Source organism: Bos javanicus, chromosome 12 (assembly GCF_032452875.1).
Source record: "Bos javanicus breed banteng chromosome 12, ARS-OSU_banteng_1.0, whole genome shotgun sequence".
NCBI lineage: Eukaryota > Metazoa > Chordata > Mammalia > Artiodactyla > Bovidae > Bos > Bos javanicus.
Genome location: NC_083879.1, coordinates 82,272,875 through 82,288,817, shown reverse-complemented (window position 1 = coordinate 82,288,817; position 15,943 = coordinate 82,272,875). Strand labels below are relative to the sequence as shown.

General features: G+C 45.4%; 1 long non-coding RNA gene across 1 annotated transcript; it reads left to right on the top strand.

Annotated features, from left to right (window-relative positions):
- Nucleotides 1–762: 762 nt before the first annotated feature.
- On the top strand, nt 763–15,737 carry LOC133258590 (uncharacterized). The gene is made up of 2 exons (XR_009740088.1): nt 763–1,091; nt 15,572–15,737. It is a non-coding gene; the product is annotated as an uncharacterized LOC133258590 (long non-coding RNA).
- The last annotated feature ends 206 nt before the right edge of the window (nt 15,738–15,943 follow it).

Below are 15,943 nucleotides of genomic sequence, written 5' to 3'. Positions count from 1 at the left end.
AAGGGCTGACTCAGGTAACACTGCTGCTGCCAGAGTTCTGATCTCGGGTCGGGTCTAGGGAACCCCGGGGAAGGGCAGGCTGGCTATTTGTTACTGAAGCAACAAGCTGATGAGTTTACTCTACCAACCTCAGTGTGCGATGTAGCTTAACAAATCACCAATGGGAAAGCCTGTGTAAATATCATTGACTGGGTTGTCACATGTTTGCACTAGGATTTACTGAAGCACAGATTTGGAAAGCATGACCTGGATTTGTAATAAATCTTGGGTTTATAAGAGTGGGTAAGACCAATATTTTTAATCTATCTCTTTTTGGCACAGAGCTACTACTCAGTTCAATATTGAATCCTATTTTAATGTTTCAAGGTGTCAACGTTTGGTTTTGCTGAGCAGGTAGGTATATGGAAATTATCCAAGAGAAGTGAGGATACAAATGAATGAGTTGAAAATAGTCAATATATCATGCATGTCTTTGTGGGTAGAATCTGAAGTTTTTCAAACAAAGCCTCAAAACTCATCCATGCAAATAAGTACTGTCCTTCAAATACCTTCCTTAAAATTTAGAATTTGTCTAATGATATTACTCACATCTTCTCTGGGAATTGCTTTCAGAGTCAGTTTATGAGCCGAATAACAATCCATCTATTTCTTCACGGATGGCACCTATTTCAACCAGAGCAGCATTCCACAGCTCGATTACTCACCCTCCTCACCACACTTGGCTCTGAATAGTCATTGTCTTCTTTTTTTCTCCTTCCAGAAATAAAGTGTGAAAATTGTCCACCGTTGACAATATTCCAAAAAAAAAAAAATTACTTAGGAAAAGATTCAGAAGAAATTCCAAATATGGAAATACTTCTGAATGATGACAGCATCAGGATCATGATCCTGCCATGAAGTCACAAGCAGCCTACAGGCCAGGAGCGGGGGAGAGGCTCCCAAACACTCAGAGGGGAGCACTCCAGAGGGGTGCCAGGTCCCACTGCCATCTAAACCAGTGCATGGCCAGCCGTCAGACCCCAGCTCAGGAGTGCAGGGTGAGCAACCCCAACATTGATGCCATGATTGGAGACGGCCCAGCCCCTCAACTGGTATGAACAAGACGTGTGCTGGCAGAAACTGGTTTGAGCTGCTAGTTCAGCCTGTAACACTACCTAATGTTGAAGTGCTGGCCTAGACCCCCTCCATGGAACTCTCCAGAAGGCCATCCAGCAGGGAGACGGTCTCCAACTTTCCCTTTCGAATATTAGCTCTGCCCGAAGTATCCAAAATGGAGGGGACAACACAGGGTTTTTTTTTTTTTTAATCGCTTAGTCGCTAAATCACGTCTCACTCTCTTGTGACCCCATGGACTATAGCCTGCCAGGATCCTCTGTCTATGGGATTTTCCAGGCAAGAACACTGTAGTGGGTAGCCATTCCCTTCTCCAGGAGATCTTCCCAGACCAGAGATTGAACCCCTGTCTTCTGCATTAAAAGCAGGCAGGTTCTTTATCACTGAGCCACCTAAAAAGCCCCAGCATGGGCTTATCTTTAGTCATTAGATTTAGGATCAAGTCCTGTATCTAACTATCTAACTATCCAACTCTGTGGGCTTGAATAAGTCACTTACCTGCCTGAGCTCTAGGGCCTTAATCCATGATACCACCAGATAGTCTAGAATTTTCCACTCTTATGATGCAGTGTTTTATACTCTGTATGATTGAGTACTTAAGGGTTCTTCATATCATTTATTTCAAAAGCTCACATAAGGAGGGGAAAAGACAAACTCTTAACTTAAACACAGCATCTCACACATCATTTACCTACACAGTAAATATGTAGAATATGAGATGAACCTAGATTAGAAAAACAAAATTAGAGCAAGTTTACTGCTGATATGTTGTGGGAGCAATTTTAAATTTCATAGCTTGCTTTCATTTCCTTTCTAAATAAAGGGATTTTGAGATAGAAATTTAGGTTATTGTTGTTGTTCGGTCACTCAGTCATGTCCCACTCTTTGTGACCCCATGGACCACAGCATGCCAGGCCTCTCTGTCCTTCACCATCTCCTGGAGCTTGCTCAAGCTCATGCCCATCGAGTCAGTGATGCCATCCAACCATCTCATCCTCTGTCGTCCCCTTCTCCTCCTGCCTTCTATCTTTCCCAGCGTCAGGGTCTTTTCCAATGAGTTGGCTATTCGTATCAGTATTGGAGCTTCAGCTTTGGCATCAGTCCTTCCAATGAACATTCAGGTTTGATTCCTTTAGGATTGACTGCTTTGATCTCCTTGCAGTCCAAGGGACTCTCAAGAGTCTTCTCCAACACATAGTTGGAGACAAAATTTGATTCCTAAAAGCTCACAGTCTAAATGGGTTACAGGCACACCTCACGTATGGATACTCGGGGCAGAAAAGCTTTCTCTTCAAAGTTTCAATCTTAAGCCTTTTATGGAGTTCGCGTTGTCGGCGGCCACACGTCATGTAGACGGGGGCTTCCTTTCTGAAATATGCCTGGACTGCGCAGCCTGACATGCTTGTAAACCAAATACAGGAACGGCGCTGCAGAAATAATGACTTCATGCCCGGCATCCGCGTCCTATTTCCACTGTTTAACCCCACACACATTGTTCTCATTTCCACTCTTCACGAGACATTTGTTCTTTTCACTGTTCTGTGCTTTAAGTGGATGAGGTTCATCTGGTTTGCTGATGTTATGAAATATGGAATTCGCATATTAATGGTCCTAAAGTCATATGGGAATACTTTGCACCGTGTCTTTGCCACGACGTGGCACTACCTGGTACCGTGCAGAATGAGTTAACATGATATTAAATTACTGCTTTTGGTGTCACTTGCGTTTCTTATTTTCAGAGGACCTTTGTCCTCCTGTGGGTGAAATGCAACCACTCATGGTCATCCTTGGCGAGCTTATGCAGAGTTTGACCTTTTACATAAAACTACGTGGATCAGCGTATTTGAGGCTTCAGAGGAGGGATGTTGAAAAGGGGTATCGGAGGATGTTAAATTATTTCGTTTGATCAATCTAGTCAGGTCTCTTTTAAACCCACTGATATATTTTCACAGGAAATTATCTGAGCCTTTTCAAATAGTGTCGGGGGACTTTTCTAGCATATTAACTTTGCCTAAGATAATGTGGGTCAGGGACCCTCTAAGTGAAAGCAAGCAGCTTATCTTGGTTAAATTATTGTAACCAACTGTAACCTAGTATCCTTAAAGATAACCACACCTTCATCTAAAAGCTAAATGGTAATTGCCCTTATCTTTCTTATTAAAATCTTAGCACTTAGTAAAACATGCAGAGGCCAGGGCACCAGTTCTTAAACGTGAGTGTGCACCCACGCCCATGCAGGGCTGACCGAGACACACCAGCGTGTCCTGCCCTGGAGCTTGATTCCGTGGAAGGGGGTTGGGACCAAGGCTTTCCATTTCTAACAAATTCCCAGGTGGTGCTGGTGCTGGTGCTGTAGACTGGGGATCGCACCTGAAAGCTCCTGGGAGAACACGGAAGGGAGAAGGAGAAACAGAAGGGAGAAGGAGAAACGGAAGGGAGAAGGAGAAACGGAAGGGAGAAGGAGAAACGGAATGGCAGGCTGATCATAGCTCCGAGATGTCATTTCTACATGCTTTTTCTTCAAGACTTTCTTTTTTTTTTTTAATGTGGACCATTTTTAGTCTTTTTTATTGAATTTGTTGCAATACTGCTTCTGTTTCATGTTTTGGTTTTTGGCCAGGAGGCATGTGGGAATCTTAGCTTTCCAACCAGGGATCGAACCTGCACCCCTGCCTTGGAGGGCAAACTCTTAACCGCTGGATTGCCAGGGAAGCCCCTCACTTCTACTCTTGATGTAACTTAAAATACAACTGACAATTAAAAAATGCCAGAACCTGGACTCAAATCCAAATCAGAACTTGAGGATACAGATCTGAAAGCTAAATAATCCCTTGAGAATAGAATCTCCCTTCTATTTCCTTCCCAGTCATTCATACTCATGGTCCTGAGCAGAGCATCCTCCTGAACCACAAGCTCTTAGAACTGGAAAAAACAGAGCCCCTGTCTTAGCAAACCTAATCAGAGCCAACAGCTGCTTCAGAGGAAAGAATACAGCTTGGGATCCACACACAAGGCTCCTGTGCTGAATTTCTTAAGTCTTCTGGCCTTAAGGGACAAAACACACCCACTTTCCCTTAGAACAGGAGGGAATAACGTTCTCCCTTAAATGTTTAGCTGCAGTGTCAAGATCTAACTAAGCCAAGTGTGGGTGTGCAAAATGACCGCTGTGGCTTCCTTGGTTGCTCAGATGGTGAAGAATCTGCTTGCAATGCAGGACACCCAGGTTCGATCCCTGGGTAGGGGAAGATACCCTGGAGAAGGGAATGGCAACCCAATCTAATGTTCTTGCCTGGAGAATCTCGTGGGCTGAGAAGGCTGGCTGTCTACAGTCCACAGGGTTCTGAAGAGTTGGACATGACTAAGCAACCAATATTTCACTTCAAAGCAATCTGTGGGACTTCTGAGCCTGCAGAATGGAGCTTTAAACTAGATTAAATTCATTTCCATCTATGGAGTACAGTGTTTCTATTGAACAACTGAGTCTGATGGACTGAATCTCAGATGGATATGTTGTTAGTGTCCCTTGAAGAGAAGAATGGATGCAGGGACATCACCAGATGGTCAATACTGAAATCAGATTGGTTATATTCTTTGCAGCCAAAGATGGAGAAGCTCTATACAGTCAGCACAAACAAGACCAGGAGCTGACTGTGGCTCAGATCATGAACTCCTTATTGCCAAATTCAGACTTAAATTGAAGGAAGTAGGGAAAATCACTAGACCATTCAGGTATGACCTAAATCAAATCCTTTGTGACTATACAGTGAAAGTGACAAATAGATTCAAGGGATTATATCTGATAGACAGAGTGCCTAAAGAACTATAGACAGAGGTGAGTGCCATTGTACAGGAGGCGGTGATCGAGACCATCCCCAAGAAAAAGAAATGCAAAAAGGCAAAATGGTTGTCTGAGGAGGCCTTACAAATAGCCGAGAAAAGACGAGAAGTGAAAAGCAAAGAAGAAAAGGAAAGATATACCCATTTGAATGCAGAGTTCCAAAGAATAGCAAGGGGAGATAAGTGATAAACACAAAGAAATACAGGAAAACAATAGAATGGGAAAGACTAGAGATCTCTTCAAGAAAATTAGAGATACCAAGGGAACATTTCATGCAAAGATGGGCACAATAAAGGACAGAAACAGTATGGACCTAACAAATGCAGAAAATATTAAGAAGAGGTGGCAAGAATACAAAGAAGAGCTATACAAAAAAGATACTCACAACAAAGATAATCACGATGGTGTGATCACTCACCTAGAGCCAGACATCCTGGAATGTGAAGTCAAGTGGGCCTTAGGAAGAATCACTAAGAACAAAGCTAGTGGAGGTGATGGAATTCCAGTTGAGCTATTTCAAATCCTAAAAGATGATGCTCTGAAAGTGCTGCATTCAATATGCCAGCAAATTTGGAAAACTTAGCAGTGGCCACAGGACTGGAAGAGTCAGTTTTCTTTCCAGTCCCAAAAAAAGGCAATGCCAAAGAATGCTCAAACCACTGCACAATTGCATTCATCTCACATGCTAGTGAAGTAATGCTCAAAATTCTCCAAGCCAGGCTTCAACAGTACGTGAACTGTGAACTTCCAGATGTTCAAGCTGTATTTAGAAAAGGCAGAAGAACCAGAGATCAAATTGTCAACATCTGTTGGATCATCAAAAAAAGCAAGAGAGTTCCAGAAAAATACCTATTTTTGTTTTAATGACTATGCCAAAGCCTTTGACTGTGTGGATCACAACAAACTCTGGAAAATTCTTCAAAATATGGGAATATCTTGACCTTGCTCTTGAGAAATCTGTATGCAGGTCAGGAAGCAACAGTTAGAACTGGACATGGAACAACAGACTGGTGACAAATCGGGAAAGGAGTATGTCACGGCTGTATATTGTCACCCTGCTTATTTAACTTATATGCAGAGTACATCATGAGAAATGCTGGGCTGGAGGGAGCACAAGCCGGAATCAACATTTCTGGGAGAAATATCAATAACCACAGATATGCAGATGACACCACCCTTATGGCAGAATTTGAAGAAGAACTGAAGAGCCTCTTGATGAAAGTGAAAGGGCAGAGTGAAAATGTTGGCTTAAAGCTCAACATTCAGAAAACTAAGATCATGGTATCTGGTCTCATCACTTCATGGCAAGTAGATAGGGAAACAGTGGAAACAGTGAGAGACTTTATTTTGGAGGGGGCTCCAAAATCACTGCAGATGGTGACTGCAGCCATGAAATTAAAAGACTCCTTAGAAGAAAAGTTATGACCAACCTAGACAGCTTATTAAGAAGCAGAGACATTACTTTGCCAACAAAGGTCCATCTAGTCAAGGCTGTGGTTTTTCAAGTAGTCATGTATGGATGTGAGAGTTGGACTATAAAGAAAGCTGAGCGCCAAAGAATTGATGCCTTTGAACTGTGGTGTTGAAGAAGACTCTTGAGAGTCCCTTGGACTGCATCGAAATTCAACCAGTCCATCCTAAAGGAAATCAGTCCTGAATATTCATTGGAAGGACTGATGCTGAAGCTGAAACTCCAATACTTTGGCCTCCTGATGTGAATAATTGATTCACTCGAAAAGACCCTGATGCTGGGGAAGATTGAAGGCAGGAGGAGAAGGGGATGACAGAAGATGAAATGGTTGGATGGCATCACTGGCTCAATGGACATGAGTTTGAGTAAACTCTGGGAGTTGGTGATGGACAGGAAGGCCTGGAGTGCCACAGTCCATGGGGTCACAAACAGTCGGACACGACTGAGCAGCTGAACTGAACTGAAGAGAAGACAGGCTGGGGAACTCTTGAGTGCTGAGTGCCACTGTAAATGTCCCAGGTGTGGTGTTGGTGGATGCGAGCGTGGCTGAGTAGCCTCAAGTTTTGTGGTCCTAATGATCCTATGGGCACAGACACCTTGGTGCCTCTTTGCCTGATGCCATGAAAATACCCAGTTCTTCCAACTGTGTGGTTCTGAGTCTGTGTTTACAATAAAACATTCTGATCATGGTCTGGCTTCCCCCGATAGGTCTGCCAATTTGAAGTATTTTGGCTTCTGCAACAATAAATCCTCGTAGCTAATGAGTAAGCTGCCTCATTACAGACAGCTGAACACACCAACCAACAGTGTCCCCACGCAGTAATCCTTCTTGGTATCTCAGTTGAGAAGGCGTCTGATTATAAGCTGGTTTTTCCTATAGCTTAACCGTAGGGACAGAATGTACTGGTCCTGCTGGGTGTGTGTGGCAGTTTTATTCCTCTGAAATTATTAAATTGACATTCTTCTTGCTTTATGCTCTAGTCTAATGAGCTTGGAAAATGTGCTTCTGCCCCCAAGTTGCTGCTCGTAAAGCTGAGGGCCAGATCTCAGACTGAGGTGAATTCTCTGCATCCTGAAGGCCCTGTGTGTGAGCCGGGATGCTGGCCGGGGTCCTTGGTGGTCCAGACGCGAGCATGTGAGAGGGTCAGCCTTCCGATCTCTGTACCTGCAGGCTACCGTTATGGTACCAGCCACTGGATTCTCCTGGGAGGCTCAGATCATGGCTCTAATGCCTGTTCTGACTAGGGATTTAATAAATGGCATAGTCTAACACAGGCTTTATTTCAAAATCTCCTGGGAGAAGAAACCCATACTTAAGACAGTAAAGATTTCTGCCAACTTGTGATGGATCCTCAGTTCCCGTTTAAGTCGCTGGAGTTCACCACCATCCTTCCTTCTTCATCTACCAAAGCGCCGCCTTTGCCTCCGGTGTTCCTGGAGTCTCCACGTTCCGGCTCCCTTCTCCTGCCCAGCGGGGTGGGCTTCATGAGCTTGTGCCCTGCTCAGTCACACAGGGTCCCAGGGTCACCAGGACCCTGAGCTGCACTTAATGCTCCGTTGGGTCTTGAGTTTTCATAGTCTCTGCTTGAGGGCTTCACGGAGCCCCAGAGATGGCCACCTCTCTGCTGACGACTTCAAACCTGTACCTTGAATCTGAAAGTCACCCCTACCCTCCAGATGACGTCTAGACCGCTTCCCGAAGGCCACCACCACCTGGGCAGTGACATTTCCTCCCTGAAAGCAAGCACTTCCTCTAACCCGAGAAGGTATTTCCCGACTCAGTGGAAGGAGCCCTCTCTTACTCAGAATTCAGATTGGAAATCTCTCATGTTCCTCTTTCCTTCCACCTGGCCCGGCTTTGCGTCTCTAGGTCAGACAATCCATCCTCCTGAGAAACCTGTGTTGGCAATCTCTCTTCCCAGCTCTGCTGTCTGTGTGTCCCCCAGGCGTGTCCTCCTCAGTGACTTGTTTGTGGGGGTTTGTTCCTCTCATCCATGGCCTTTCAGAAAGGCACCCCTGGTAATATCCTTCTCCTGCTTAAGACTCACTGGGCTTAAGTACTCATCTTTCTGGGGCACAGGAAGACGTCCACTCATAACTATTGCCTTTAATTACAGCTTAACCCCTTCACGTGGGTGTCAGTTCAAGCTAGACCAAACCAGGGGCACATTTCCTAGAATTTCTATGACTCCCATGCTCCCACGGTGGTTGAAATTAACCTGTGCCCGTGGAGTGGGACGTCTGTCTCCTAGTCAGCTGCACGGCGTGTTGGATGCATGTGTGCTGAGTGGCTCAGTCGTGTTTCCCATGCAGCCCCACAGACGTAGCCCACCAGCTCCTCTGTCCATGGATTTTTTTTTTTTAATTTTCCAGGCAAGAATGCTGGAGTGGGCTTCCGTTTCCTGCTCCCGGGATCTTCCTGGCCCAGGGATCGCATCCCAGGCTCTTGCATCTCCTGCAGAGTGTGTGTCCTGCACTGGCAGTCAGGTTCTTCACCACTGGCATCACCACAGTATGCTACAATCTTTTTTTTTTTCCAAGATGAAGCTCTCCCTACAAAGCCACTTCTGATCTCTCCCGGGTGGTCAGGGATGCACTTTTGCCTGGGTGCTTATAGTTCCACGCTTATCATTTCCCTGGCACACTTACCTCAATGAACCAAAATGTTCTTCCACTTTTTTCTGACCACGCCATGCAGCATGTGGGAACTTACTTCCCCAGCCAGAGGTTGAACTCTCACCCTTTGTATCAGAAGGACAGAGACTTTTTTCCTATAATTTTAAAAAATCTATTTTATTTATTCATTTAGCTGTGTTGGGTCCTGGTGGTTGGACGTGGAGTCTTCACTGAATCGTGTGGAGTCTGTCCTTGTGGCGCATGGACTCTAGCTGTGTCCCACGGGCTTCCCTGGTAGTGTGCCCCTGTATTATACTCCTCTCACTCGTGGTAGTGGTTTAGTCACGAAGTTGTGTCTCACTCTTGCAACCCCGTGGACAGTAGCCCGCCAGGCTCCTCTGTCAGAATGCTGGAGTGGGTTGCCATTTCCTTCTCCAAGGGATCTTCTCAACCCGAGTCTCCTGTGTCTCCTGCTTTACAGGCAGATTCTTGACCAACTGAGCCACTAAGGAAGCTTCTCACCTATACTGCACAGCAACTGTACTTCGACTAAAAAAATACATTCACGAGTAGAGACCAGGGGCTGAAAGGTCAATGATGTGAAAATGTTATGGCAATTGGAGTATGAGGAGAGGGCGTGGTCTGGGCCAGATGCAGGGGAATGACTGGGAAAGAATGCCCAAGAAAACCAAGTGCACCGTGGCGGCCGGGCTCAGGATGAAGTCAACATATGCATTGAGGGGAAGGCCTTGAAAGTGCTCTGGGGTGAGATGAGAAGGAGTTCCCTCCCCTGAGTTGACCGATGCTGGGTCCTGGCTCTGTTAGAGGTGACGAGTCCGGGTGACCGTGTGTGCCCTGTGTGGTGTGCGTGGCAGGGCTGTGCTGATGGTTTAAGTTGGTCAGGGGCTGGATGTGCAGAAGTCATGCAGAAGAAGCATGATGTTTCTTCAAAGAAGGAATCTCCTTTTATAAATTCACATAAAAATCATCTGTGGATTCTTTGAGATAAATGTGATGTGTCCTTAGAGTGACTCTTGGTTCCTGAACTCAACTTAGGCAGAAAAGGCTTTATTTTCTATAAGACAATTTTAGAGCCCCTTCTTGCAGAGCTGGCAGGATGTGTTGACCTCAGAGTTTGACTCCTTCTCCCAACCTAGTCAATCCTAAAGGAAATCAACCCTGAATATTTACTGGAAGGACTGATGCTGAAGCTGAAGCTCCAATACTCTGGCCACCTGATACGAGGAACCGACTCACTGGAAAAGACCCTGATGCTGGGAAAGACTGAAGGCAGAAGGAGAAGGGGACGGCAGAGGATGAGATGGTTGGATGGCATCACTGACTCAATGGACATGAGTTTGAGCAGGCTCCGGGAGATAGTGAAGGACAGGGAAGCCTGGTGTGCTGCAGTCCATGGGGGTTGCAAAGAGTAGGGCAGGGCTGAATAACTGAACAAGAAAACCCGCCTTTCCAGGTCTGTATTAAAGGAGTTTGAGGAGGGTCCATGGGCAACCGTGTTACATCAACTTCTGCCATCAGCCCACGGGACGCACCAGTGGAGTCTGGGCTCCCACGCCACATGTGGTTACCTGAGCGCCTTCCCTGCTCTGCCTGTGCTGGCCTCTAACTGAGCGGCCCCCACCTGCCTGCCCTGGGCCCTCCCAGGTCTAGGCCTGGGCCTCTGACAAGAATTCAGAATTTCTAGAACCCTGTGTCACCAGTTCCCCTCCAGCCAAGAGAATCTCCTTCCTAACTTTCTCTGTGAGTGTAGTTGCAAGGATATTTTGTCTACGTTGAGCATTTGGTATTTTTAGAAACAAAATGCTTGTCTTCTTGCTATGAACTTGTGCAGCCCTTAAGAAATAAGCTTAGTTCACACTATCCGGTTGAGTGGTGGGAAGAAAAGGAATCTGAGAGGAAGAAAAGGAATCTGATGGAGAGGGATTAAAAACAAGGTCATCTAATTAAAAATCGAAAACCTTGACACAAACATTTTTCTCACATCTTCCAGGGAGCTGTATCGTGCTTATTCTGTAACTTTGATTCCATCTCCCCCAAACAATCCCACTTCTCCCATTCACATATTGGTTGAGCACCTCGTAGGTGCCAGGGACTGTTCTAGATACTGCAAAGACTTTGAGAGAAAATCATGGCTCAGAGGATTTATAGTGAGCTCTGAGAAGCAGTGATCAAGAGGGGATGGGCTGGTGGAAGTGGCCTGGCTTCAGCTGTCAACACTTAGTCACTTAAGGGCCTTTAAAGTTTTTCTGAGGTTGAGCATCGAGCTGAGCCTGGTTTTCTTGTGATTTTCTTTCTTCTTCTTTTTTAAACAGCTAATGAGATTTTTGAGCAGTATGATTATTGGGTAATAAAATTTTGAATTTGAAGAGAGGTCAGACCACAGACCACTTTTCAAAAGTCCTTCCTTTTTTTTTTTCCTGGTTATGTATTAGAAAACTTCTGTGAAATAATAGCTAGGAAAATACTTCTTTGAGTCCAAGAGAATTGTCTTTGTGTTCTTTCTTCCTTTTCCTTTTTTTTTTTTTTTACCCTGGGGGCCACCTACTTGAGTTTCCGTTTTGCAGTGTTTGCTAAGCGGTTATTGTTATGCATTGCTAATGCACCAAACACAGCTTTAAATAAAACAACAAGGAACCTCTGAAAGGCACTGAATAGAAAAATAAGATATTCTCCAAGTACCCTTCATGTAGATTTGCTCTGCCGCGAGGGAAACGGACTTTAAAATTAGATCATCTGCTTAGAAACCCTAAGAAGCCAAGTTTTTCCTCTCTTGCTCCTGAAATGGAGAAGTAAAAATCTAGGCCATTTGAAACCAGCAGGAGCAGGGCGGGGAGCGGACAGGCCTGTAACTCAGAGTGACGGGCGGTCGGGCAGGGCAACAGGGGAGGAATCCCCACCCCAGGTGTGTGTGCTTCACAGACAGAGGAGCAGCCCCAGGCTTCCCGGGGCAAAGCTTGCCCTTTCAGCTTTTGCTGTTCCCCAGGCGCTGGCAAGGCCCCACAAAAGAGGGTTTTCTCTTTTCTGTGCTTCAAGAGGCTCTTTTCCACAATCTCTTTCCCTTCCTGCCCTCCCCCCACCCCCTTTCAGCTGGTCTGTACCCCCCTCTCCATGCCACTGGTATGCCAAGGGTATCACTGAGATGCACCCCTAAGTGCACCCTGGGGACAGCCTCAGATTCCGGGTTAGTCACTCACGTGTTTGGTGGGTCCGTCTCTAAACTCCAGGGAAGAACTTGCTAGAGGACGGGCAAGATCCCCCGCTCCATACCCTGCCTCGACCCCACCGGGGACGGGGTTGAGGAGTGGGAACCTAGGAACCACTTGCTCCGATCGCGTCCTCTTTCTACCTTCTCGGTGGAAAGGGCTACATTCTTTAGACAGAGATGCACTGACATGAGGTTTGTTGTTGTTTAGTCACTAAGTCTTGTCCAGCTCTTTGCCACCCCATGGGCTGAAGTCCACCAGACCCCTCTGTCCATGGGATTCTCCAGGCAAGAATACTGGAGTGGGTTGCCCTTTCCTTCTCCAGGGGATCTTCCCCACCCAGGGATCGAACTCAGGTCTCCTGCATTGCAGGCAGACTCTTTATCATCTGAGCCACCAGGGAAGTGGGTTAAATGAGCATAGTAAGTTAGATCATTAAAAACTGCGGTTGGAACCACGCTTGACAAGAGTCCAAGGATACAGGTCCTTGGCCATTGTCATCACTGCCAAGTTACCATTCTCAAGTGCCCGGGTTGCTTGAGATAAGCTTCAAGTTCATTGTCCAGTTTAAAAGGCATCACCAATTAAAAAAACAACCCTAGAACCTTAATCATATCTTAATCCTTAATCCTTAATTAAGAATCCTTAATCATATCTCGTCCCCAACACCTGATGTTATCTGCAGGCTGGGCTGCAAGCAGAGGGTGCCCTCTGCACCCTCACCTCGCCTGCCCCCTGCACCCTCACCTCGCCTGCCCCCTGCACCCTCACCTCGGCTGCCCCCGCCCCTGCCCAGCCCCTCCTCCCGGCGGTCTGGCGGCCTTGTTCCCTGTCACAGCTGGCCGGAATGCAAAATGATGAAAATTAATGCTATTATTAAAGGATTTTTCAATTAAATGTGCAGTTTAGAGCCAGATGCTGCTCTCTTAAGTAAAAAAGCCTGACAGATATTCGTTCCATCTAGCGTGGCAGAATTTATAGTAGATTACAGTCTTTGATTTCTGCGGGCTAAGGTTGTCAGGTCCACTTGCAAATGGGCTGTGGGAACGAGTTGCACTTTTGCAATTTGAAAACATATGGGACATATGGTAAATATTACACCCGTAACTGTTACGACGCTGGGCTTCCTTTCAGGCCCTTTCTTCTTGGCCTCCAGTGTGCTATTTGCAAGCACCCCGTTACCTTTCTGCCTCTATCTTCCTTCAGAGTACAGTTTGCTTTATTCTGATGCTTCAGCATCCCAGCGGAAACAAAAATTTAGAAATTAGGTGATTTTTTTTCCCATATGTGACAACGCCATGTTCCCCAGTCTCTGATCCTCTCTGAGCCAACGTCCATCCCAACTGTTATCCTCATGTGCCAAGATCTACACTGTCTTACTTTTTATTTTTTGCTATCTTACTGAATTCTGTGCATATTTCAGCCACATGACACATTTTTTAAAAAATGGATCAAATCAAAAATATAATAATCAACTCACAGGAATTTAAATGATATTTAACAGAAGGGATGTAGGCTGTTTTAGAAATGAGTTTGGTTTAACCAAACCAGTGATGGTCCAGTGGTTAAGACGAGGTGCTTCCAAGGTCAGGGGCACGGGTTTGATCCCTGGTCAGGGAGCTGTTTCCCACATGCCACACGATGTGGCCAAGCAAAGACAAACCCTGAGTTTGGGTGGTGTGTTTAAGTGGATCAACCAAGTGGTTATCAGTTATTCTTGGCCAAAAAGCACAGGACACAAGTTTCGGGGTTTAAGGAGCTCTGTATAACTAACAATACAGTCCTGTGCACGTTAAAATATGTTGAGACTAGATCTGCTAAGTGTTCTTGACACAAAGTACTATAACAAGCACCCAGAGAAGAACACAAGGAAACTTTGGGAGGTGATCTGTTTTGTACCTTGATAGAAGTGATTCTGTTATAGGTGTACAAGAATGTTCAAACTCACATATGTGTGTGTGTGTGTATTTATATATTTATTTATGTGGGACTTCCCAGGTGTCACTAGTTCTAAAGAACCTGCCTGCCAGTGCAGGAGATGTTAAGAGACATGGGTTCAATCCCTGGGCTGGGGAGATCCCCTGGAGGGGGGCGTGGCAACCCACTCCAGTATTCTTGCCTGCAGAATCCCATGGACAGAGGAACCTGGTGGGTTATAATCCATGGGATCACAAAGAGTTGGACACGACTGAAGCACTTAGCACACATATGTATTTGTGTATACATATATATATGTTAAATTTTTTGTATTTCAAAATATTTAAATAAAGTATGTCATAATCTAAATGTCATAATCTGGAAAAGGAGAGATTACTATAGAGCCCAAAGTTCTAAAGAGAATTCAGGTGAAAGGGAAATCATGTCTGATTAGCATGATCAAGAAAATCTCCTGTGGAAGACACATTTGGGCTAAGCCTATTAAGGGACATTGTAACAGGCCAAGGTGGAGAATGTTTTACTGGGAAAGGCTCCTGGATGAATTTGTTTGTAGTCTGGTATGCGACATCACCCCCTGTGAGATGGCCTATTGGGTTTCAAACTTGGAAGGGTCAAGAGTAGACCATGATGGACTGGTGATCTCTTAGAACATATGCTCATCGGTTACATCACTAACAACGAATACAGGAGGCTTAGCATGGCAGCCAGACACCCCTCCAGCTCCTCCCGTGGGCTCTGTGGATCAGCTTAAGAAGCGTTGGAACTAAAGCATATCACACTTAGGAGCGCTGTCCAGGTCTCCTGACTGGAAGGTCAGGCTGTCTCTCTAGGCCATCACCGGCTCACCGAGGTGACTCTAGCTGTGGGCTAACTTGTCTATCTCACCCAATCCCCTTTCTCCACTGAATTCAGGGCAATTTTTCTAAAACGAAAAGTCAACTCATAGGGCTTCCAGGGTTAAAACACTTCAGAGGTTCCTCACTGCCTCTAGGAAAAAGTTTAAGCTCTAAAACATGACTCATAAGTCACTCGTGATTGGGTTTCTGCCTGTTTCCCAATCTCTTCACTCCCCACCCCCTCTTACACAGATGCAGGTACACTGGAACGTTCCTTTCATCTCAGCCTGCTCCTGTGGCTGTAGTTCCGGGGATCTGTTCTCCCCCCATCACTCACCTGAGTCCTTCTCCACTGGGTACCACTTGCTGTAGGAGACCCTCCCTGACATCACAGTCTAGCCCAGAAGCCAGCCTTTTGTAATCGCATAGCAATTACTGCACATGTAAAATAGCTCTTTATTTGTCTGTTACCTACTAGGCAGTAAACTTCATGAAAATGAGAGTTAGCTCATCTTCCTCAACCTTGTATTCCTAGAACCGAGTGCTGTTTCAAGACACAGAAAGCTTTCTACAGATGTTGAAAGAACGATGAAAGGAACGAATGAAAGCATAAGGGAAATTGAAAACATCCATCTTGAGGTTTGGCAGTAAACAAACGGAGGAATGGATTTTACAAACAATAAAAAGAGATTCTAGCAGGACTCTCCGGCTTTTGCTTGATAGAGTGTAAACAACTAGTTTCTTAAATAGAATTTTTACAAGTTGGCAAGATTATAACTAAACTACATCACAGAATATTATTTTTAAGTGGCTTTTGTTACTGTTGGTATGACTCTTTTCACTTATATCCCTCATATTCCAAAGGCATTACTTAAAAAGCACTTTAGGTACCATTACCGTGTTTTTT